Here is a 22,803-nt window from a genome sequence, read left to right on the forward strand (position 1 = left end):
ACAGCTTCCCCTTCCCACCTGCTCCTAACTCATTCCCTACACTCTTCCATACATGGGCCCTGAGTGATAAACCCAGCGCAGCCCCTTGTTTAAGCAACAAAGACAAAAAACAGGTGAAGCCAACAATGCTGAAATCAGAGCCACTGCCGATGCTGTTCCGCGGACTGCGGCCGGCCAGGCTGGTGGTTTTTCTCACCCTCAGAAGGAAGTGAGTTGCAGAGCCAAGGGCAGTGGACCACCGAGAGAAGCGAGGCCTCCCACGGATTTTCTCTTTTTTTCCTTTTTTTTGTTCCCGGGCCTCCCTCCCTCTCAGGAAGAACCTGGCTCTGCACACCGGCATCTCAGCCTTTCAAGGTGAACCTCTACTCCTGGAGATGTGCTTCTCGGCAGAGGCTGGGGGAGAGGGAAGGGAGGGGGTCCAGATCAAAGCTGGCTTTGAAGTGAGTATAATTTTTGGAATGTTGCTAAGAGTGTAACACACAGTTCAGCAGGAAATTGACTCTGGAAACAGCTTTGTAGTTGCTCCCCAGGACTGATGATTTCCCTGACCTGGTGGCAAAGGTGCGGAGCTGAGCAGTGGGGGAGATGAAGATTGCTGACTCTCACCGATCTGATTTAAATTTTTTACCAACCAGCTCCTTTGGCTCTGACTTGCTGAACAAAAATGTAGTACAATGAAGTCTGACACAAACCCCAAGAGAAACCAGGACTCTTTCAACAGATTCTGAGCAGGTTCCAGGACAGGACATAAAGGACAGGAAGAATATTTCACTTCCTGTGGCAGATTGAAAAAAGCCGTGTGGTAACAAAAATCGTGACTTTATTATGTGTCAGATCCTCTGCTAAGCGGCATACAACATCATGCCATAATCCACGAAAAGCACTGAGCACAGTGCCCGACACACAGCAAGTGCTCTGGTATGTTATTAGTTTCTTTAATCCTCATCACAATCCTATAAATTAAGTACTTTTTCATCCTCATTTTACAGATAAGGAAGGACATGAAGTACCATCTTCAAGGTCAGTCAGATAAATTGGCAGAACAGATCCTCAAATGCACATCTCTCAGAATCCGAACCCACTTTTCTTGGATATTTATACTGTGTGACTTGCATCCAGGACAAGAATAGTTAAAAGCAAAGTCCATTTTTGAACAATTGATGCCCTTCAAATTAAGTAAATACAATCTCTTCCTAAAATAAAATCCTGAGTGTGTTTTCCTATGGAAAAAGAAACAGAGAACAGATAGTCCTTCTTTTTAGTACACAGGTTTACTCCCTCAGGGATGCCATGAGGGCCGAAGGTGTTCTATTCTTTTGGTTTATGCCTTTAATTTCTGTTGTTGTTGTTGTCGTTGTTGTAAGGGGAGGGACTGGAGAGTGGGGATTAGGTGGATAATTGGTGAATCAATACAGGGGGACGAAAGATTTTGCTGGGAAAGTGAGACCTAGCCATATGCTTCAAATGTCAGTGGAGTAACAGAGGCCAACGGTGGCAGAAGGGAGCTGGTGTTTAGTGGGGGTGTGGAGGAGAAAAGAAATTCAATATGGAGCAAACTTCGCCGAACAGGAGGGGAAGAGACACTTCCAAGAACAGATTCAGACACCTTAAATGAAAGCTCGGTTGGGACGAGATTTGACCATATGTTGTCATGGATTTAATTTCTGCCTTTTTCTCCTCTCTCTCTCCAGCTCCTTCTCTATTGCTTTGGACTAAGATCTCTTTTGACAACATTGTCTAGTTGTCCTTCATGTGTAGTTTGGGGTCTCTCTCTTCTTGTATTAACGGTCATTGAGAAGCTAGTACCTTGAGGCCGGGGGTAAACACAAGTCTCTCTTCCTCTCTCACTCTGTGCTGCTATCCTCTCATCCCAGTCAGGAATGAGGGTGACTTGAAGGGGGCATGGGGGTAGGTGGCTTAAGGACCCCTTAAAAATGTCCACATCCTCATCCCCAGAACCTGTGAATTTGTTACATTACATGGTGTCATAGGCTGAATTGTGTCCCCCTCCCACCAAAATATGTTGACGTCCTAACCCCCAAGACTTCAGATGTGACTTTATTTGAAAATAGGGTCAATGAAGATGTAACTGTTAAGATGAGTCCTACTGGAGCAAGGTGGGCTCCTAATCCAAAAGGACTGGTGTTCTTATAAGAAAACAGCCATGTGAAGACACAGAGACACACATGGAGAACACCACGTGACAATGAAGTCCGAGATTGGAGTTACGCAGCTGCAAGCAGAGGAATGTTGAAGATTGTCGGCAAACCACCAGAAACTAGGAAGAGGCAAGGAATGATTCCTCTACAGGTTTCAGACAGAGCGCGGTCCTACCAACATCCTGATTTTGAACTTCCAGGCTCCAGAACTATGAGACAATGAACTTCTGTTGTTTTCAGCCACCCAGTTCGTGGTGCTTAGTTATGGCAGGTCAAAGAAACTAACACAGATGGCAAGGGAGAATGAAGGTTGCAGGTGAAATTAAAATTGCTAATCATGTGACTTTGAGATGGCGAGGTTATGTAGGTGGGCTCAATGTAATCATAAAAGTCCTTATAAATAAAAGAGAGAAGCAGAAGAGAGAACCAGAGGGATGGCAGCGTAAAAAAGACTCCGCCACATATTGCTGGTTTTAAAGATGGAGGAAGGGGCCGCAAGCTAAGGAATGTGGGCAGTCTGTAGAAACTAGAAGAGGCAAGGACAGAGATTCTTCCCTAGAGCCTTTAGAAGGAATGTAGCCCTGTTGACACCTTGATTTTAGCCTAAATCAACCCATTTCGAACTTCTGACTTCTAGAATTATAAGATAAATTTGTGTTGTGTTAAGCCACTAAATTGTGGTCATTTATTAGCGCAACCATAGAGAACTAACACAGGGGGTAATGCTGAACCCATCCAAGTAAAAGTCAGAGAGTCAGCCATCCCCCAGGCCAAGTGCAACACAGGAGGGAATAGGAAAACTCAATCATGGTTGAGCTCCTCCCTTCTCCCCTTCTCACCTTTTTGGTCCTTCAATTTAAGACATATTTGACCACCTCTTCCATATACATACAAGAATAAGACTAGTAATAATAACAACAGCTGCTAACATTTATTGATTGCTCACGAGATGCAGGCACCATTCCTAGCACTTAACATACATGATCTCTTTTAATCCTTGCAATAATCTTAGCATGATGCTCTCCTCTTTTTTCCATTTAACTGATGAGGAAACAAAGGCAAAAGAGATTAAATAACTTGATCTAAATTACAAAGCTGGTCAGTGGTGGAGCTTGATTGCAATGGACAGAAGTGGCAGCTGAGTGGGACTCAGAAGTTGCTGAGTGGGACTCAGAATTTGCTGGAGTCATTGGGCCTCCCAGAGATGGGATGGCCACACCCAGCTGGAGAAGAGGATGTAACCTCTCTCTCCTTCCTGCCTGTAAATATGTCCAGAGAGGACACGCACATTGCAATTTGCTGTCTATCTCAGTTTAAGACTTCTATAGATTTAATTTCTCCGCCACAAACTAGCAATAGGTTAATGCTGAAGAAATTCAAAATCTTGAAGACTGTCTCAATTCAAAGTTGGCAGTCAGAGGATTGAGAAATGGGAACATGTTGCCTTTTTCTCCCCCATTTCAACTGCGGTGCCAATATTCTGTCGAGAAAAGGATAAAAAGAGCGTCTGCATAAATAAATATGCTTTGTAACACCACTTAAACTTATTCTTCCTGCTTGATATGAAAATACGATGGGTGATAGTATGTGAAATTTTCTGCTTCCACCACTTTATCAAAGTTTATACAACCCACTGATCTTTGGCATGGAGTCAATACGCTAAAATCCTATGCAAAGAGGATGGATTCAGCCATCAGAACATCGTCAAAGCCCCAGGTTGTGAAAGGAAAAGAGGCAGGAAGAGCAGAGTTAAAGTACTCAGCCAGCCAGCCGGGGAGCTCTGCTGAGTATCCCCATGGTTCTTAACATCATGGCCCTGCTATTCCAACTTGCTGAGGTTGCTGCATAGTCTTGCTGGAATGCAAGGATGCTAAGGAATGAATACCTCCAGGCTTTCCAAGGGATAACCCCCTCATCCATCACTTCATGCCTGCCTGAACCTTCCTTGCCACTTGGCTGGTCCTGTTCCACCTGGGAACGCCGTCTCCTTTCCCTGCCTTTGCCCACGGTGTACCAGAGGCTGGCACAAGAAATAATGATGAACAGAATGTGTGCACTGAGTAAATCACCTCCACTCTCTACTTGCCCTTGAGAGAAGAAAAAGGTAACTTGGACTTCTATTTTCAAAGTCACAGTGGTCTAAAACTACTTATGCTCTAGTCTGTCTCTTTCCTTCACATCTTATCACTTAACTTCCCTCTAATTCACTCCTTGAAAACCTCTGAAATCATTCTGCAACATTATTTGCATGCCCATGAGATGCCAAGATCGCAGAACACAGAGAGAGCTGCCTTGCATCCTGCCCTTAGGGAGCTCATTGTCTGCAAAAGGCTGTGTAAAATCTCACTCACTCACTGCCTCTTGCCACTCCTTTTCTGTGATTTATTCAGCCAACATGTGTTTAATGAGTACCTAATATGTGCTAGCACTGTGCTAGTTGCTGGGGATCCAACATTGAAGTAAAGAGGCATGACCACTTCTACTGAAGAACTACATTCAAGAGAAACTTAAAATGAATCATTCATGGGTTGTAAGCCACCATCCCTGGTTGGGCATATTTCTGTAGTCTTATAGTGCCCCTGGAGGGCAAAGACACTGCCTGGCACAAAGAAAGCACCAATAAATATTCACCACATGAATGGCTGTGGGAGTTGACTGCCCACTGCTTCCTGCACCCCATCATGCGGACTCTGTTAGCACTCCCAGGATGACCATGGCCCACTCCGTTGCAGTTCTGATGCCTAACACAGAGCTGGTGCTCAACAGATATTTAGTGATCTCATCTGGGTTCCTCACCTCACTACCCACTCTACAGCATGCATTGCCATTTCTGTGAAACAACTCCATCTTACAGTAACAATTAAAACCACAGGCAGTCATGTTCACCTCGAGTAAAACATAATATGACCCTCCCTTTTCACAAAAGGAAAAATAAAGTCACTCTAATTCCAGGGATTGTTGCAGTTGGAAAAAAGTTCAAATCTTCTAATCAGAAGTTTATATTTTCACCTCTTAATAACAGCTTTTTGATGCATAAACATCCTTTTTTCCTAGGGTTTGTTTAACCAAAAAAATATGTATTCATAAATTGCACAGTCCTCAATTTAGCAGAGATCCAAAGAGAATCTGAGAGTAATGATAGGTTCTCGCTCTTATGAATTTAACTGTGCTGCCATGGATTTACTTATTTTAATGTAACTTAGGATAAATTATTCCTCTATAAATGTAACTCCTTCAAGATTCAGAATATTTCATTCTGTGGAAGGACACAATTTAGTATCAGTATTCAAGACAAAAGATGCTAAGCATTCAGAGCTCTCTGCCCATAGAAGAGCGATTTAATAATAGTGAAATTGTACTATAAGGGTTGCTTTTCCCTTTTTTGGAGAAAATGAATATGAAGTGAGTTACAAGTTAGTGGATTTCGATGATGGCTCTTTTTGTGCAAGAACAGTTTGGATCTTAAGCCACAAAGAAATGCAAAGATTTTAGAAGTTTCTCTCCCAAACAGAACCTACTTTGCATGCCTTTATTCTTTTTATTTCTAAAGGAAAGAGAATATTAAATACACATTTTGGAGAGGCAATTATAACAGGTTTTGGCATCCTGGCTACCCCAGGGAATCACATCTGTGAGATTGTTGTTTTATGTGATTATTACCCTGAATGGCAAGTGCATTTTATCACGCATGCCAATCTCATTGATTAGTGGTGGCTGCTTAGAGGACTGTAGAGAAGTATTGGCAGGCTGCATCTGTTCCCAGCAGGAAAGAGGGCTGTGATCGATTAGTGATGTCTGCCCTGGGTGCAAAAATGAGAAGTGGTAGCACGTGTACTTAGTACTTGCCAAAATGGATAGAATTCCAAAACGAGAGGAGAAATTTTTCATGGCTTTGGTATTGTAGATAGATAAATTAAGCTACACATCCAAATGGGTTAGACTGTTAGAGAAGTCAAAATTGAGTTCTGTGGGAGACCTAGAAGATAAGTTGCTGGTCAGGAATTATGTCATAATGAGCCCAATCTGACCTTCAAAATAACAAAATATATATATCTATATATATAGATATATATATTGACACAAAGGCTTACATTTTGTACAATGGAGTTTGCTCTAGAAAAAAGCCTTACTCACAATTGCGAATGGGTGTGAGCTTCAGAAGGCTTAATTTTCCCTAACCACATGGCCTCAATAGCCTATCTTTTGTTCCACCCGTGATGTAAGTACTATTCTAAACATTTATTTTTCCCTACAAAATAAAACCATTCAAAATTCTAGTTCGCACGATAAAGTCTAGACATTTGGGCGATAAGGCAACACTCTCATCTTTGTGTTCAAATCCCAACTATTTATACTTTTTCTTAAATTTCTAATCTTCACAAATGCAAATTCGATGACTGATTGTTAAATGAAGGTTAGTCCTTAAGCCTCCAAGAGAACTTCTAACCTAAAGAGTACTGACAAATGAGAATTAATGACCACACAATTATAAACGAAAGGCAACACTGAGTAGGAACACAGGGGATCTCTTTCACAGCAATTCTGTGGGGACTGCAACAATACTTTTGATAAACCTTCACTCCTTAAAGAGGGGAGATTAAACACAAGTGACTATATTATGCAGCAGGACAAAGGGAATGTAGTTAGTATTTTGAAAGGAAGGCAATGGTCAGGCATTCAGTCCATTAACCCTTTCAAAAGTCCAACTGTAAACTCTGATACAGGATAAAGTAAAAAACTTGTGCGTGGTGTCCAAGATTTAAAAAATTACACTGTGAGTCTCTACTTTGTTTTCTCTTCTCCCTTTAGAAAAGGTAACTCTCTCCCTTGGAAGAGAATAAAACCGGGTCAATTTTTGCTTTAAAAAAAGAGAAAAGAAAACGAAAATATAAAACTCAGCAGAAATGTCACACTGAGGAATCATAATAAGCATTAAACATTATTTAAGTCATGCATAACCACTAAAATATATGACCCCCTTCCATAAATTGAAAGACACTGTATTCAGCAGATTATGGGCCTCGAGTGCTGAACTAAGGGCAGCTCCTAAGATGCCCATGCCTTGTAGACCTAAAGATTAACTCTGATCCGTGGTAGCTTTCCCTCCAAGCAAGCAATACACTCTGCCTGGAGAACTGCCAAGGTCGGGCTTTCTGTTCTTTTTGTCGGGGGATATTTGTTGAGAACCTATATGCTGAGGACTGTGCTGGGGAGAGAGGGAGGGAGAGAGAGAGACAAAGAGATAGAGAGGGAGCGAGGGAGGGAAGGAAGGAGAGAGGAGAAGAGAAGAGAGGAGAGGAAGAAGAGAAGAGAAAAATGTAAATACAAACTTTCTCCTCCAAAGATTGATGGCTTGCTGAGGTCCTGCCAATAGACTCTAGACAACACTAGGCTCATGTATTGCTAACAGAACGTGTGGTTCTAACAACAGACAGCCTAGAACAGAGTGATTCTGAGAACCAAGCATTGGCTGGAAATATTAAACATGTAATCAGAGGAAATGATTCAGTCAAAAACTAACTTAGAGAATTTCATCTCTATAAGGAATCCTTGAGTATCATCGAGTTTAATGTCCTCATTTTACAAATGAGGACACTGAGGCATATAGACAAGTGACTTGCTTTCTTGGGGTTGTCTTTTTATAGGACACGGTGTCTTTATGCAACAGAGAACTTCATGTATTCCTAAAAACTTCAATATCATCAATTCTATCAGATTTATTTAAGTTAGGGCAACATCACATTTAAAAATTGAACATTTGGCTATTTATACAAAATTGGCGATGCTTTTATCTCTATGGCAGGCTGCAGGAGGGGAGATAGAATAACACCTCTTCAGGAACTCTTATGTCTATAAATATGGTACAATAATTCATGAAAGTATTTATTTTCATTTTCAGGATAATTTAAACAAACTAAAGGCTGCACGACCATCTTGACCAGAAAAATTTTTTTGCCTACTTTCATTTATACCTCTTTTTATCACTGAGCTGGTGTCGTTAATGACAACATCTAAAGTGACAGTGTTCAACTTTTGATGCAGTATTTTGCAAACTACGGTCTGTGAGTTCTTAAAATGGAGACATAAGGATGTGGAGTATAATAGTTCAGATTTATGCTCTCTTAAGTTGGTATGACCCCTTCATTTTTTACTTCATCTGCTGTGCCATCTAGGATAAAGGGCCTATTTAATTGGATTCTTTGTCAACTCTCAAAAATATCTGTGCCCAATCTCTCTCCCTCCTTCTTCTAGCTTTTGGTTCTCCCTTTCTTAATCAGAGGAGCTTAACGTAGCCAATCAGCAGAGAGCCTGAAAAGAGAAACAAGAAGCAACAGGGGGCTCCATCCACATTGGACACCCCCAATGCACAACTTTACATAGAAAACAATGTGAATGGCTCCCCCTGGAGTTGTACGCCCCGCCATGCTGAGTACTCTCCTCGCCGAATCAGATGGTTTGTGTGGAATCAAGATCTTGACTCTTAAGCCCCATTACAGACAGACTGAGGCCAGACTGGGTAGGAGGTGCAGATGATTGCTTTGAAATGCTGACCTTGAGTAGTTCTATCAAAGGAGAAATTGAGGGGTTTGATCGTGGCCACTGAGTTCGGGGTTGGTGGGTAGCAGTGCCTTTCTCAGAAAATCAGAGGCTGCACTTGGGCAAACAGGTGCACAGGCTAATTGTCAGCTCCCTGGCGGAGCTCGCTAGTCACTGGAGAGCGGGCCTGCGCCTTAGGAGCTCTTTGAAATGTTCACTGATTTGATTGTTTAGCACCACCCACAAGAGGCTCTTAATTGCATTCCCAGAGCATTGGCTTTCTACGGAAATTACTTAAAACACAGCTTAAGTGTTAAATCTGAACTGTGTAATGTGCAATTGAGGGTTTTTATTTTATTTTATTATTTTTTTTTTAAATAGCCTCACTCCCGGCTGCCTCCTTGCAGGAAGCACTGACAGGTTCAGTGGGAAATCTTGGGGCTGGCGCACATTATAAGTTATCTCCTGCAGGGTTGGCAGGTGTGAGCTATGTCAAATAAATTTATTACAGTCTGTGCTAATAATGAAAATTATAGAAAAGCTAGATGAAAGTGCTCTACAGCCAGCTAATTTGAAGCTACCTTACTAGACAATAACAAGCTCCTAACAGTTTTTCCTTTTTTTAAAAAACACTAATTATGCTTAATGTTCCCTGTCGCATTAGCTTTCATGGTAATTATATTTCAAAACTTTTGCAATTAGGGTGCAGTTAATATTGTGGAATATTGCAATTATTTTTCATTGTGACACCTCTATTGAAAACTGGTGGCATAATGATCACATTGTTCAACTAAATCAGAACTGTAGAAATATGGCAAATGAACCAATTACACATTATTATTTCTAATTACAGATAATGTCATTTTCTCCGCTTTTGTCCAAAAGAATTTCTCAAACACAGATATCCCGAACTCTCCTATTTGTAAAGACTCCCTCGTTTTCTCATGCACGCACTAGTATAGTCTTACACTAATGCCTTGAGTGCTAAATTTAAAAAGGTCTCATAGGGATTTCTTGAATTTTCTTCCTCCACCCCCACACCCCTCCTGTGGAGCTTTTAAGCCAGATGCTCTCATTGAAAAATCTCAGCCTTGGCCCAGCTACAGACAGCATGCCACCGCGAGGAGCTGGTGTGAATTCAGCTTCTCATAATCATCATTCACGATGGCTCATTTTTATTCATTCAACAGGTTGAACCTCTCATCCCAATGAAGCTTCGTTAGAGGTGACTTGCTGGATCCCAAACACCTTTAAATAGCACCTATCCTCCCCTTACCATCACAAAATGATGAGATTGGAAAGTTGATTTTTTTACCTATGTGTTTCTGCCTTTGTATTTCTGGGTGAAAACTGAATAGAGACCAACAAAGGTTTTCTAGGAAACAGTTATATTTGGATTTGGGGATTTGTTTTTCCTTTTCCCTCCAATATTCTTATATATGGTCACTCTAACAATAATAATTGTGACCATGAGATCGTTTACCGATTTGATATCCCTGATTACATGCGATATGAAATGTTGTCCAATTTCATCCTACAACCATGTCCTGAGGAATGCAGGCCAGTCATTAATATCCAGTTTTGCAGATGAAGAAACTGAAGCTTAAAGAGTTGCCCAAGACCTTACGTCTAGTCTGTGGTCATCAAATTGAGAGTGGCTCTCTTCTCATGCACCAGCCCTACAGTTAGGGTGACCCACTGTCCCGGTTGCGAGGATGCAGCACTTCAGTGCTAACACCAAGACAGTCCCGGGGAAACTGGGACAGTTGTTCACTCTGCCTACAGGTAAAACTAACTTGTCTCTGAACTGGGAAACATACAGGCGAGATGCTTTCTGCATTGGGTTCCTGTTAAGTTCTGAGTTTTCAGATTAGAAGACAGAGATACAAGTGGGAAATGAGGAAAAATTACTAAAAACATCCCCCAAAGCGGGGGATAGATGTTACCTATCTATTTGCCCAATTAGCCTGCAATCTCTGTGCTGGGAGGGGCTGGGAAGTGTTCCCACTTAGGCTCCAGCACCTCGCTCCGTATCCAGCCCATGGCAGGTGTTCAGTACGTATCTATGAAACAGCACTACTAATATCAATAGCTCATGCTTAGAGAGCCCTTATTAAATTACTTTGCTAAGTAACTTAAATGCATCTTCTCAATTAATACACATACCAGTGTACTAAGGAAAGTGTTGGGCTACTTTTATCCTTTCTGTACCAGTGAGGAAACCAAGACAGAGAGAATCGAGGTAACGTTGTCACCGTTGCCCAGGTGTGGTGTAGGGGAGGCAGAAAGGGATGCAGGGCTGGCGATTCTACGCCCCTGCTCTTTACTGTATGGTGACCCTTTGGAAAGAAGGACCACCCTGGCTTATCCAACCCCTTGGTGGGTTGACTCTTTGAGAGTCCTAAGACAAAGCATGTAATTGAGGGGAAACAAGTGTTCTACTTTTCCGCCTGGGGGGCACAGATGTACTTATTTTTCTCTGCTTGCCCATACTCATGGGACAGCTGAAAAGGGCAGCTTCTCAGGTGCATAGTGATGCTTGGAATTTCCCTGTAATCTAATCTTGATCAAATTCACCTCTCAAATGAGCTACCACAACAGCCTCCTAACTAGTCCTCCTGTTTCTATACTTTTCTTTGGTGGGGAGGGGAGAGATTAGCCCTGAGTTAACATCTGCCGCCAATTCTCCTCTTTTTGCTGAGGAAGACTGGCCCTGAGCTAACATCTGTGCCCATCCTCCTCTACTTTATATGTGGGACGCCTGCCACAGCATGGCTTGCCAAGTGGTGCCATGTCCGCACCCGGGATCCAAACTGGCAGACCGCGGACCGCCAAAGCAGAACGTGCGCACTTAACCTCTGCACCCCCAGACCGGCCCCAACCTGTTTCTATTCTTGTCATCCTCCAATCCTCCTCCATTCAGCCAGAGAGATCGTTAAAGATTTAGTTAGGGTGTGCCACCCCTGCGTAAAATCTACCGGTTACTTCCCATTGCAGTTAAAAAAAAACCTGAACCTCTTACCATGGCCTGTATCAGCATTTCCAAACTTTAATGTGCAGGTCCATAAACTACCTGAAGATCTAGTCCAGTGAAATGCCTGCTCTGACTCAGCAGGCCTAAGGTGGGGCCTGGATTTTATATTTTTAACAAGCTCCCAGATGACGCTGACGCTGTGGGTCTGACTTCCACCTACTTTTCCATCTCATCTGAGGCTTCTCTCCCCTGGGCAGGTTATATTCTAGCCACATACACTCTCTGCTAGTTCCTCAGCATAACCAAGAGCTTTCCTGTCTTGGAGCCTTTTTCCTGCTGTTCCCTTTGCTGGATGCCCTTCCGCCACCCCACCCTGAGACCCTCAAACCTTGTCACATGGTGAGTTCAATTTTACTTTTCCCTTTTTGGCTAAAAAGTCACCTCCTCCAAAGTCTTCCTTCCCCATTCTAAGGAGGTGTCTTCATGTTTTCTCTATCTCAGCATCTGGTCTGTTTCTCTCATAGCCCTCACACTGGTAATCATAACATTTTTATTACCCTAAGATTTTAAATTCTCTTTTAGAATAGAAGCTTCATGAAGTCATGGGCCACATCTTTCTTGGGTACTGTTAGGCCCACGGTGCTTAGAAAAGTGCTGGCTTCGGGTAGATGTGCAATGATTATTAGTTGGATGAATGTGCTATCCAGTCAAACGGTGGGTTTACTTTACATCAAAACATTCGTGGGAATTGCTACAGTTTGAACTGCATTTCCCTTAGGCTGCCAAAGCTATTTTTCCCAGGAGTATAGAATAATATGTAAAAATGCCAGATTTGTTTTCCTGTTCGGAACAAATACAGCCAACCTAAGTGCCTCGCTCCTTTCATATAAACCGGGGGAGTACAAAAGCAAACTGTCACACGCGATCACTTTCCAGGCAGAGTTGAAGCATTGCAATATGAAAACAGGTTCCCCTTCATAAGATACAGAGAGCTCCAAAACATTTAAGTGACATCGGGTCTCATTCTCCATGAGTCGGCTGCCATAACACTTTATTTATACAACTCATTCCATTTCTCTGAGGAGTTTTACAACCATCTTATCAGTTTTCCTCTTGAAGAGGTAACTCCATAGGAGGGATTAATCCTCTTATGCTGGGGCAGCCCCAGGATGTGAGTTATATTATCTGTGTCACAGAAGCAGAAGCCAGGGGGCCAAGGAGGCTGGAATGGCCTTGAATCTGATGCCTTGAGAAGGGCAAGGGAATTAAAATGACAAAGCAGCCAAGTGCACCCAGACAGAAGCAGAGTTCTCTCCTCCATCCTGGAGATTCCAGCCCTGGTCCACACTTGAGTATAGCACTTTCTGCACTTGACTTTGAGCACTTAGATTTATTGAAGGCGACAGTCTGGTTGATTTCTGATACTCATGCAGCTTCTTGGGACAGAAGATCCACACTTATACCACCTCCCCACCCCACTCCCCATTGCCCCCTCGCACGCACAGACACCCAGAACCTGTGCCTAAAAATTTGTTGGCAGAACATCTTGGCCTAAGTCAAGATGGCCTGAAGAAACGAAAGGGGATTTGTTCTTCAAAACGAACCCACTAAAAGGTGAAAGGAAACAGCCTTGCTCATTCACTGTTGGTGGTTTCTATGCTGCTACAGCATTTCATTGGCAATATATCATATAAAGTTATAAAAAGATTCATTGCCTGTGATCTTATATTTCTACTTCTACAATTTTATCCTAAGGAAATAATCACAGAAATGCAAAGCAATTTTTGTATAAGGAAGATACTTGCAGTGATATTTTTTAACAATAAAAAAACTGAAAGAGCAATAATGTCTGACAAAAGGGAGTAGGTTTAAATAAATCGTGATACATCAGCATGATGGAGTAACATTAAAATGGTGCTCTAGAATAATATTTAATAACATACAATAATATTAATAGCTAGTATTTATGAGCAAGTACGAGCATGCCAGTCATGGCGCTAAGCACATTATATATCTAATTTATTTCCTTCACAAGGATGCTATGAGATGGGTATTATTATTGCTCCAACTTTACAGATTAAGAAACTGAGACTTAAAGAGATTAAGGAACTACTTACAGCCTCCCTGCTAGTAAATGTTGGCATATAGATTCCAACTCCGGCAATCTGACTCCAGAGCCCAAATTCTGAACCACGTCTTTCCTGTGAGCTGGTTCATGGCACTGGATACTGTCATATGAAAGACGGGACGTGCAGGGTAGTATCTCAGGTTGGGATTTAAAAATTGTATGAATATGTAATTACATATAATTATATGTACAATATATAATTATATATAATAAATATAATACATTTTCTCCATCCTTATATCAACAAATATTTATTGAGTGTCTACTATGTGCTAGCAATTCAGTTGTGAACACTGAGGATAAAGTCCGTGCTCTCGTGGATCTTATATTTTAGTGTTTTTTATATATACAAAGAGAGAGAGAGAGATAAGCTACATATCAAAAGATTAACAATGATTATTTCTGGGTGTGTGATTTTGAGTAGTTTTAATTGTCTTTTTAAATCTTGTCTATATATTCCAACTGTTCTCTGATGTTCACAGAACCTGGGAAAAAGAGCATACTTAATTCATGTCGTTAGTGAAAAAATATTTCAAGGAATTCAAAGACACCTACATTTCAAAAAAGACATCTTAGGCCATTTTTACCCTGCTGTCTCCTTGGGGGCTCCCCGTGAGCATGTCCTGAATTTCCAGTCTCCAACAAAGTTCCCTGGGCTGTCACCGAGTCGTCCCTTCCCTGCAGGAGCTGGGCATGGTGCTATCCCTTCCACCTCACCTACCTCTCCCACGGCCCCAGTCTTCCTGCTTGCTGTGAGTTCCATCAAGACAGGACACGCCAGGCTGACTGAAGGCGTGACCTATTTCAGACACGCTCTCTCTGCCACCGTCATAACCAGGTAGTTATTAACCAACCCCGTGATTAACAAGAAAATTAACAGTTCGAAAACAGGGCCAATCCTCCAATCCTTTCACTTCAAAAACTAAACTGTGTCAGCCTCCTCCATCTAGGATCATTTGCAATTAATTCTCACAGCCAAATTTCACTTCCAAACATGGGAAATGATTTTTAAAAACCTTGCGTTTAAAAATCATGACCCCAATTCCCAAATTTTTCTTTGTATCTTCAGAGCAGCCCTGATTAGAAAACAAATACAAATATAGAAGTTCTCAGGGCTGGCCTGGGAAAGTTGCTTCTCTTGCCTGCTGGGAGTATCATTCAACCTCTCAGTACCGCAATTTCCACCTTCCTGACACACTGATAATACTTCCTCCCCCGCATAGGTGTCGGTGGTTTCACGTATGTAAAGCGCTTTGATGATTTTTAAAAAATTGCAAGGGAGTACCAATGTCATTTCATATCTTTCCAGCTGCTCACATCTGAGGGTTTCCTAACGCACAGAGTAAAACGTGTGCCTCCATGTGATGTTTCCACAGGAAGATATCAGCCCTTTCTTCCCCCTTCTTTTTTCAGTGGGTTGAGGGCACGGACGGAAAGCGTCTGTAAGAAGCGGCATGAGGTCTAACCATTTCTGGGTGAGCTGCACGTTCCCTGGCAGCATCCCGAGTGCGCTCTGAGCCGCAGCGTTAACGAAACTCAGGGAGGTGAGCCAAGGGTAGGATAAAAGCCTTAATTGAGAACGCCTTTGCGTGAGTGGATTTAAACAAGACCTTTCAAATTAATTTAACATACTCCCTTTTATTTAATTCTCTTTGTTCAAATGTCAACTTTTTGTCAGAATCGAGTGCACTGCTTTCCCCCGTCCTGATAGGCGGTTAACGCATCGGCCCAGTGATATTCTCTCAGGCAGGAGCCTCACTTTCTGCGAAGAACTCTGTCTGGACCAGCCCGGGAGATGTTTCCATCTACCTGGACAGAGACTTCCAGCCCCTGCTGGGTTTTCCATCCACAGGGAAGGCTGCCTTCTAAGTGGGTCATGCTGGTTTCCACAGAGAAGCCAGATGTCTGGAGTCAGACTGCCCTGGGTTTTCACCTGGGCTCCACTACTTTTTCTCTGTGTAATCTCGTGCAGGGTACCTGACATCTCTGTGCCTCAGTTTCTTCATCTGCAAAATGGGGATACCTAATACTTCAAGGGTTGTTGTTGGCCAAGAGCCTGGCTCATGATAAATGGATTGTAAACACAGATTTTCATTATCACCACCATTATGACTTTGAAACCTTTCTTCTTACCTAAAATAGCTCACTCTCCTTGCCTGTCTCTAGCATTTGATACAATTGGCAATAATATTTCCTGCACCCATCCCCCAGCCTACTCTTTCTTTAGCTTCGATGATACTCCATTGACGCAACTCTTCTCTAAGCTCTTGCCTTTTGCTATTTTCTTTTCTTTTTATTTACTTTCTTCGGAGCAAGCTGGAGGCTCTGTTCTCAGACCTCTTTCCTCCTAGCAGCATACACACCCTCTCCGCAAGGGCATTCTCTCCACAGGCTTCCAACATCACCTCTGCGCAGACGACCGCAACATCCCTCTTTCAGTTTTCCAGTATCTCTCGGTGTCTCACATTGCCTCTTTTTCTCTTCATTCCTCTCTTCTCTTCCCTTCTATCCTTCCCTTCTGTCTCTCTTCCCTGAGCACCAGATCCAAACTTTCAGCTGCCTGCTTATCATTGCCATCTGGCCAAGGCATAACTTATCAGAGTCAAATTCATTTTCGACCTCCCAGCAAAGATCTCTTTCCCTCTCAAACCCCAATCCTTCTTTTGCCGAGAAGGGCCTCACTATTTTCCTAGCTGTGCTCAAGAACTCAGCTACCTCTGATCTTTCCTTCTCTTTTTTCATCCACAGTCATCCAATATGCGGGTTCGGTAGCTTCTTTCTTGCCAAAGTCTCTGGTATCTCCCAGCCTGCAATGACACAGCCTAGGGTAAGTTTCTCTTTACTTCCAAGAGCCTGGTCCACATCTTGCAACAACCAGCTAACTCTTTGCACATCTCCAGTCTCTCCCCACAGCTTGTCTTACACTTGCTCCCATGTGAATCCTTCCTCAAGAGCATCTGGGAACTTTCAAACACCATGGTGCTTAGGCTGCTCCCTGGTCCTATTATATCAGAATCTCTCCCGGTTGGCACCCAGGCATCCACATTGTTTCAAACCCCTGAGGTGATTCCAGTGTGTCAAATACCCAGACTGTCAAACACAGCTTAAAGAGACGGCTAAGCAAGACCAAACTACTCAATCAGTGGTTCTCAAACTTCAGCATATGTCAGCATCCGCTGGAGAGCTTGGTCTCCATCCCTCTAGTTTGATTCCATAGATCTGGGGAAGGGGGAGAAGAGGATGTTGAGGTTTTGCATTTCTAGCAAGTTCCCAACTTGCTAAGTCTGGGTGGACCAAATTTTGAGAACCTCTTATTGGAGGCATCTGAAGGTGAGTTCATTGAGAGGAAAACCACCCTTCATTAAGTTTGGGTCGACTAAGGAGTCCTAAGTAATGCTAGGGCAAAGGGCTCTGGGAAGACGACCCACGTTAGCAGGAGGTAGGAGGAAGTCATGTCTTGTGTTCACAAATCCCCTGTCTCTGCAATCACTTTGCCCACCATGAAAGAGCCCCAATTAATATCCTGATCCCACTTCTAATATTTAGGGTGGTGCCTGGTGCCCAACAGATGCAAAAGAAAAAAAAAAAAGGCTATGGTATGGATTGCTTGTGTATGCTTTTACGACTCAAACTCCCAAGGAATTTCCCAGGCTCGTGAGTTTAGTTATCAAGCCCTATTTATCTCTCTATCATCCTACCTACCTATCAGTCTGTATCTATGGATCTATGTGTGTGCACCTATCTATCTATATCTATCTATCTATCTACCTACCTACCTACCTACCTATACTGCGTCTAGAATAAGGACCTTTGGACTAGCCTGAGGCAGCTCTTACAAATGCAGGAAGAGCATGGATGCCAACAAGGCTATTGGCAGAATATCCCATTACTGGGAAGATTGTGGTTTCTCCTTTTTCATTTCATTTAGGTTTTACAGGTAATTCAGACCTGGCAGGCTGATAAATCTGTATTCAACATCTCCTGACAGGGATCATTGTAAATAGCATTCCTACCCGAATTCTTGAGAGTTTATAGCAAGAAAGAAAGATGATGAATATAACCTGGAATGGGGTTTATAAATCTTTTTAAGACCTGATTTTTTCCCCCTATTTTCTAAGCATCTGTATTACAACCAGCTCTTTAGCTAATATTGTTCTTGTGCCGAAAAGCAAAGTTTACCAGAGCTGTCTTGACTGTGAGCACTTTATAATTATAAGAGAAGGACGAGTCTCTGAATACTGAGCAGGGTGGGGGGAGAAAGGTACCACGAGCTGTACCAGTTCAGCTAATGGCACAAATGAGACTTAAGAGCCAAATGAAAGAGTAGAAATAGCACGGGTCCTCATTGCTTGCTAAATTGGGGGAAAAATCCTACAAAGCTAAACTAAACCAGCTCATCAGTCAGTCCTTACTCATATTCTAAACGTGTGGATTAATCAGGAAGCGAGGGAAGAATGGCGCAGGGGCTCTGCCTCCCATGCTTTGAAGCGTGATAGAATGATGAGCCTGACATTATAAGCCTTTCTGCCTTCGCAGACCAACCGAGTTAAGCTCATTTCGAGTGGTTATAAAGATTCATGCAGCAATTACTTAGAGGCCTGCACATCCACCCTTTAATCAGGCTAGGGAAACGCACATTTGAGCTATTTTCTGGACATTTAGCAAGGAGGAAAAAGCAGGCAAGATTCTAAAGGCAACTTCTCTCTACCAGCCTCTAGAGTTTACACTTTGCAGCTTCCACCGCCACACTCTTTGAGGTGAATCTATAAAAATATCCATGAAGGTCTCGAGGGGTTGGTAATGGGGGCCCGCTTTGCCTCCCAGCTCTGAGTCTCTCACAAGAGTTATCACAAATGTAGCTTCTGTGATCCGCCCCGGGAGCAACCTCTTTCCCTCCAGGCTGCTCTGGAACTTTTGTTCCATGTCTCAGTGCCTCTCAATAAGGGCATGTTTTCACCATAGCATTGGATTTGAGACTGTAAATGTTTTCTTTCTCCTCCTAGAGGCCAGATTCAGAGTTTGAGTCTTCTTCGTAATGCCCCCATCATCCAGCACAGGCTCAAAAATATTTACGGAATGAATGCATGCTTGAATAAGTAGCAGACATCATGTATTTTGGGTAGGAAGCACATAGCTCAGCCATGAGCTTTCTTAGTTCTCTGACTTCCGTTCCTGATCCACAAACCCTTCACAACCAGACTCCACTCTCTTTCCCGTGATTCCTCCTCCACACCTGAATCTAGACACATCTGCTTGCCGGTCTTTGCATCAGCATTTCAAGCTTTCTCCAGATGTACCATGTTCTTTCGTATCTCCGTGCCTTTACACTTGCTGTTGGCTTTTCCTGAAACTCACCTGGCCACCCCAGCTGACTGCTAATCACGATTTAGGATACCAGGCAGGTGCCATCTCTGTAGGGAGAATTTCCTGGATCCAGCTCTAGCCCAGGTGGGGAGGGTCTCGTAGTGCCATTCTAGCACTGTGTCTGGACCAATAAGAACATCTGACCCGCTGCATCACAGTCATCTTTTACTTTGTTCTCCTTAGTGCTGCTTCTTACCCCGTGCTACCACTAACTAGATTAGGGTCTCCCTACGGCCGTGAACCTGGTCTTAGTCATCTCTGACTCTCTGTATATTGTATCATGTGCTTATAATAGTAGATGCTCGATAAACACTTGTGAAATTGAAAGGAATTAGTCGTATCATTTCAAGGCAGTAAAAACTATCTGAAAGAATCTTCAGCTTCTTAAGCCTCTAATAACATTATCACAAAAAATTTTAAACGGCGATAGTCACTGTGTAAGCCAGTGCTTCTCAAAATGTGTGCCCCAGACCAGCAGCATCAGACCTCGCCTGGGTACCTGTTAGAAAAACAAATTTTCAGGTCTCACTCCAGACCTACTGAATCAAAAATTCTGGTATAGGGCCCGGAAATCTGTGTCTTACAGGCTCTTGAGGTGATTCTATGTTTGCTAGCAAGAAGCTCTGCGTTAAGTAATTAGAAGCAATATTTTGGGAAGAAGTATGAGGAGGTGGGAAGATCAAGGCTGTTGGATTCCAGCAACAAAGGTTCAAATGCCAGCTGCTGTGCTTGAATTGATGGTTACAGGGATTTCGTCAAGTTAGCTAAACTCTGTGAGGCTCATTTTCTTCATCAATAAAAGGCAAAGGGACCAAAGCAAGTGACAAACTTAAAATGTCTAGTGGAGTGCCTTGGGGCACAGGAAATGTTCCACAGATATTGCTTCTCAAATTACTGCTTCCCAAAATGTATGCCATCATAGATTAGTCCCAAAAATATTCAGGAGGAGGACGAACAGTGCTGCCTGGTCAAATAACTTTGAGAAATAAGGCATCTATTCTTCTCTTGGAGATTCTCAGTTCACGTCAGCATATTAAAGGCTCTGAGATGGCTTACAACTTTCTCTCTCCAAGCTTTGATCCGGTCTTTTCCTTCCTTCCTTTCTCCCTCTTTCTCTCCCTTCCTTCTTTTTTTGGGGGAGGGGGAAGTGGTGGAGTAGAGGCAGCCCCTTAGCTTCCGGTTGTTTAGGATGACAAAACAGAAAGAACATTTTCACCTTGGTTTCAAGTTTTAGATTGTTTGCTTTTTTTTTGGTGAGGAAGTTTGGCCCAAAGCTAACATCCATGCCAATCCTCCTCCACTTTCTGTACGTGGGATGCCACTGCAGCATGGTTTGACGAGTAGTGTGTAGGTCTGTACCTGGGATGTGAACCCACAAACCCCGGGCTGCCAAAGTGGAGGGTGTGAACTCAACCACTACACCATTGGGCTAGGCCCTAGAGGGTTTGCTTTTTAATTGGAGTTTGAGAAGAAGAATGCCCTCAAGAATTTTCTTACAGTAACATATTGAACATTTGGAAAATACGAATAATTATTTGGCAACCACCCAACAAATATTTATTGAGCACATACTAAGTGTCGAGTGCTCTCTTGGGTGCTGAGGATATGGAAATAGAGGAGGAGAGCAAATTTGGATTGGGAAGGCCCATCTGAGGAGTTGATATTTGAGCCAAGTGAATGAGTAGGTCAGTCATGGGGAGATATGGGGAAAGATCTGGGCAGATGGAACAGCAAGAGCAAGGTTGTCAAGGGGAAGAGCTTGGTGTTTTTGAAGAATGCAAAAATGTCTAGCGTTGCTGCAGAGTGAGGTGAGGAAAGGAGAAGGGAAAGAGGTGAAGTTTTGAGAGTTAGGCTCTGGCCAAATCTCATCATGTCAGCCACAAGAAATGTCTGGATTTTATTCTAAGTGCAATGAAAATATATTACACTAAACAGGCTGCTTTGGCCTGCTTTTTAGGAATGAGACTCTTGCCCTATATTCTATTTCTTCATTGGTGAAACACAGAAACTTCAAAGACCAAGAAAGCCAAGTATGTTCTCTCTATCCACCTATGTATTCATCCATCCATTCATCCATCCATCCAGTCATCCATCCACCCACCTATCCATCCATCCATCCATCCACCCACCCACCCATCATCCATCCATCTGTCCATCCATCCCTCCAATAGTCATCTCTGGCTTCTGACACACCAGGCACTGTGCTTAACTGTAACAAAGATGTAAAGGTAAATAAGACAAAGCTTCCACTCAAGGAATTTATCATGCAATAAAGGACTTATAGCATGAAAGAGGCCTGGTAGGAGTATAAATGATTATGCTTGTCTAACTGAACTACCTTGCCATATTTCTCAGGGAGTCAATGTACATATTGGGACTAAGTCTTTGAATGGAAACAAACACCTCAGAATTTTGATTACCTACTACATACAATGTGTTATTTTACCACATTCAAAAGCATAGTAAGCATAATTGTTTGGATTCTGAATTTGTGTAGCAGAGAAACTAGGGTAATCAGAATTCAAAGCTGACACATCAAACTCCTTACCTCTGTCACCCATATGACCTAATCTTGCCCAGAGGTTGATGCTATACTTGCATGATTGTGCTACTGTATAGTTTTAAAAGCCCTTGGAAGTTATTTCCTTCTTTATTTCATTAACCAACATTTTTTCCCCTCTAACTCTTTCTTGAAATGCCTCTTATAAAAAAGTTTTTCTGTTTCCTGTGGCAAAGGAAAGGAAGAAAAATACTAGCAACGAAGCATATGCTAAGATAATTTAAGAGTTGTGATAAGCCAAAAGGAAAAGATAAACAGCCCCTAGAAACCCACAAAGTTAAAGAGGTTGTTCCTTTTTAAGGAAGTCTAATTGGACACGGCAGGGGTCTTGATCACTGTGCCTGGTTGTTTTATGAGCAGAATTTTCTACTGCAGTGTAGGAAGTTAAAGTGTGCGCTCGACTTCTCGGAAATTGCTTTTCTCACATCTATCATCCAACCTGGAACTGGTATGACCAATTGTGGATGGAGCAGGGCCATGGAAACGTAGCTATAAACCCTGAACCTGAGGGCCGTGGACAGTTTGGACAATCCGCCAACTCTTTGGCTTGAGCAGCTACTGCGTCACCGTCCCATTCAGAATTTCTCTCGTGGCTATTACAGTCAGCGAGTTATAAGCAGCCCAACCCCAGTTGTTTACAGGAGGTGCTGATGGAGAGTGAAAAGGCGGCCAGTGAAGAGGAAACCCAGCAAAGAGGTAATGCGCTACCTCTGTGCAGCCTCCAGCGAAAGCTCAGAGTTGATGTCGGGTTTAATGAGGGAACCTGGACGAAGGTTCTGAGTTCTACGGGGGAGAGTGCTTGATTCCACTGTCCATGTGGGGTGTCATTACTATTAATAAACAAATAATGATGATTTGCATGCCTGCTCCTCACTGTGCAAAGGAGAGGCATTTTTTTCCCACACATTATCTCGAAGTATAATTATCCCTTTGTTATAAATGGTGAAACTAAAACATAGAGAAGTTAATTAAAGAACTTGCCCAAGGTAATAATAGTCCAAATGGAAAAGAGAATAAGGCACAGACTTTGGAGCTCCTAAGAGAGGGTTTTCAGAACTGTGATAGAGGCAAAAGAAGGGCA

General features: G+C 42.8%; 1 protein-coding gene and 1 long non-coding RNA gene across 8 annotated transcripts in view; one reads left to right on the forward strand and one right to left on the reverse strand.

Annotated features, from left to right (window-relative positions):
• TENM2 (teneurin transmembrane protein 2) overlaps positions 1-22,803 on the reverse strand; it is a 1,159,540-nt gene that overhangs the window by 310,876 nt on the left and 825,861 nt on the right. The window lies entirely within an intron of this gene.
• Positions 11,945-22,803, forward strand: part of LOC124241963 (uncharacterized) — a 59,579-nt gene continuing 48,720 nt past the window's right edge. The window contains exons 1-2 of the long non-coding RNA XR_006889360.1: positions 11,945-12,069; positions 16,547-16,625. This is a non-coding gene — a long non-coding RNA (uncharacterized LOC124241963). The remainder of the gene's footprint in view (positions 12,070-16,546; positions 16,626-22,803) is intronic.

Source organism: Equus quagga, chromosome 7, assembly GCF_021613505.1.
Source record: "Equus quagga isolate Etosha38 chromosome 7, UCLA_HA_Equagga_1.0, whole genome shotgun sequence".
Taxonomy (NCBI): Eukaryota; Metazoa; Chordata; class Mammalia; order Perissodactyla; family Equidae; genus Equus; species Equus quagga.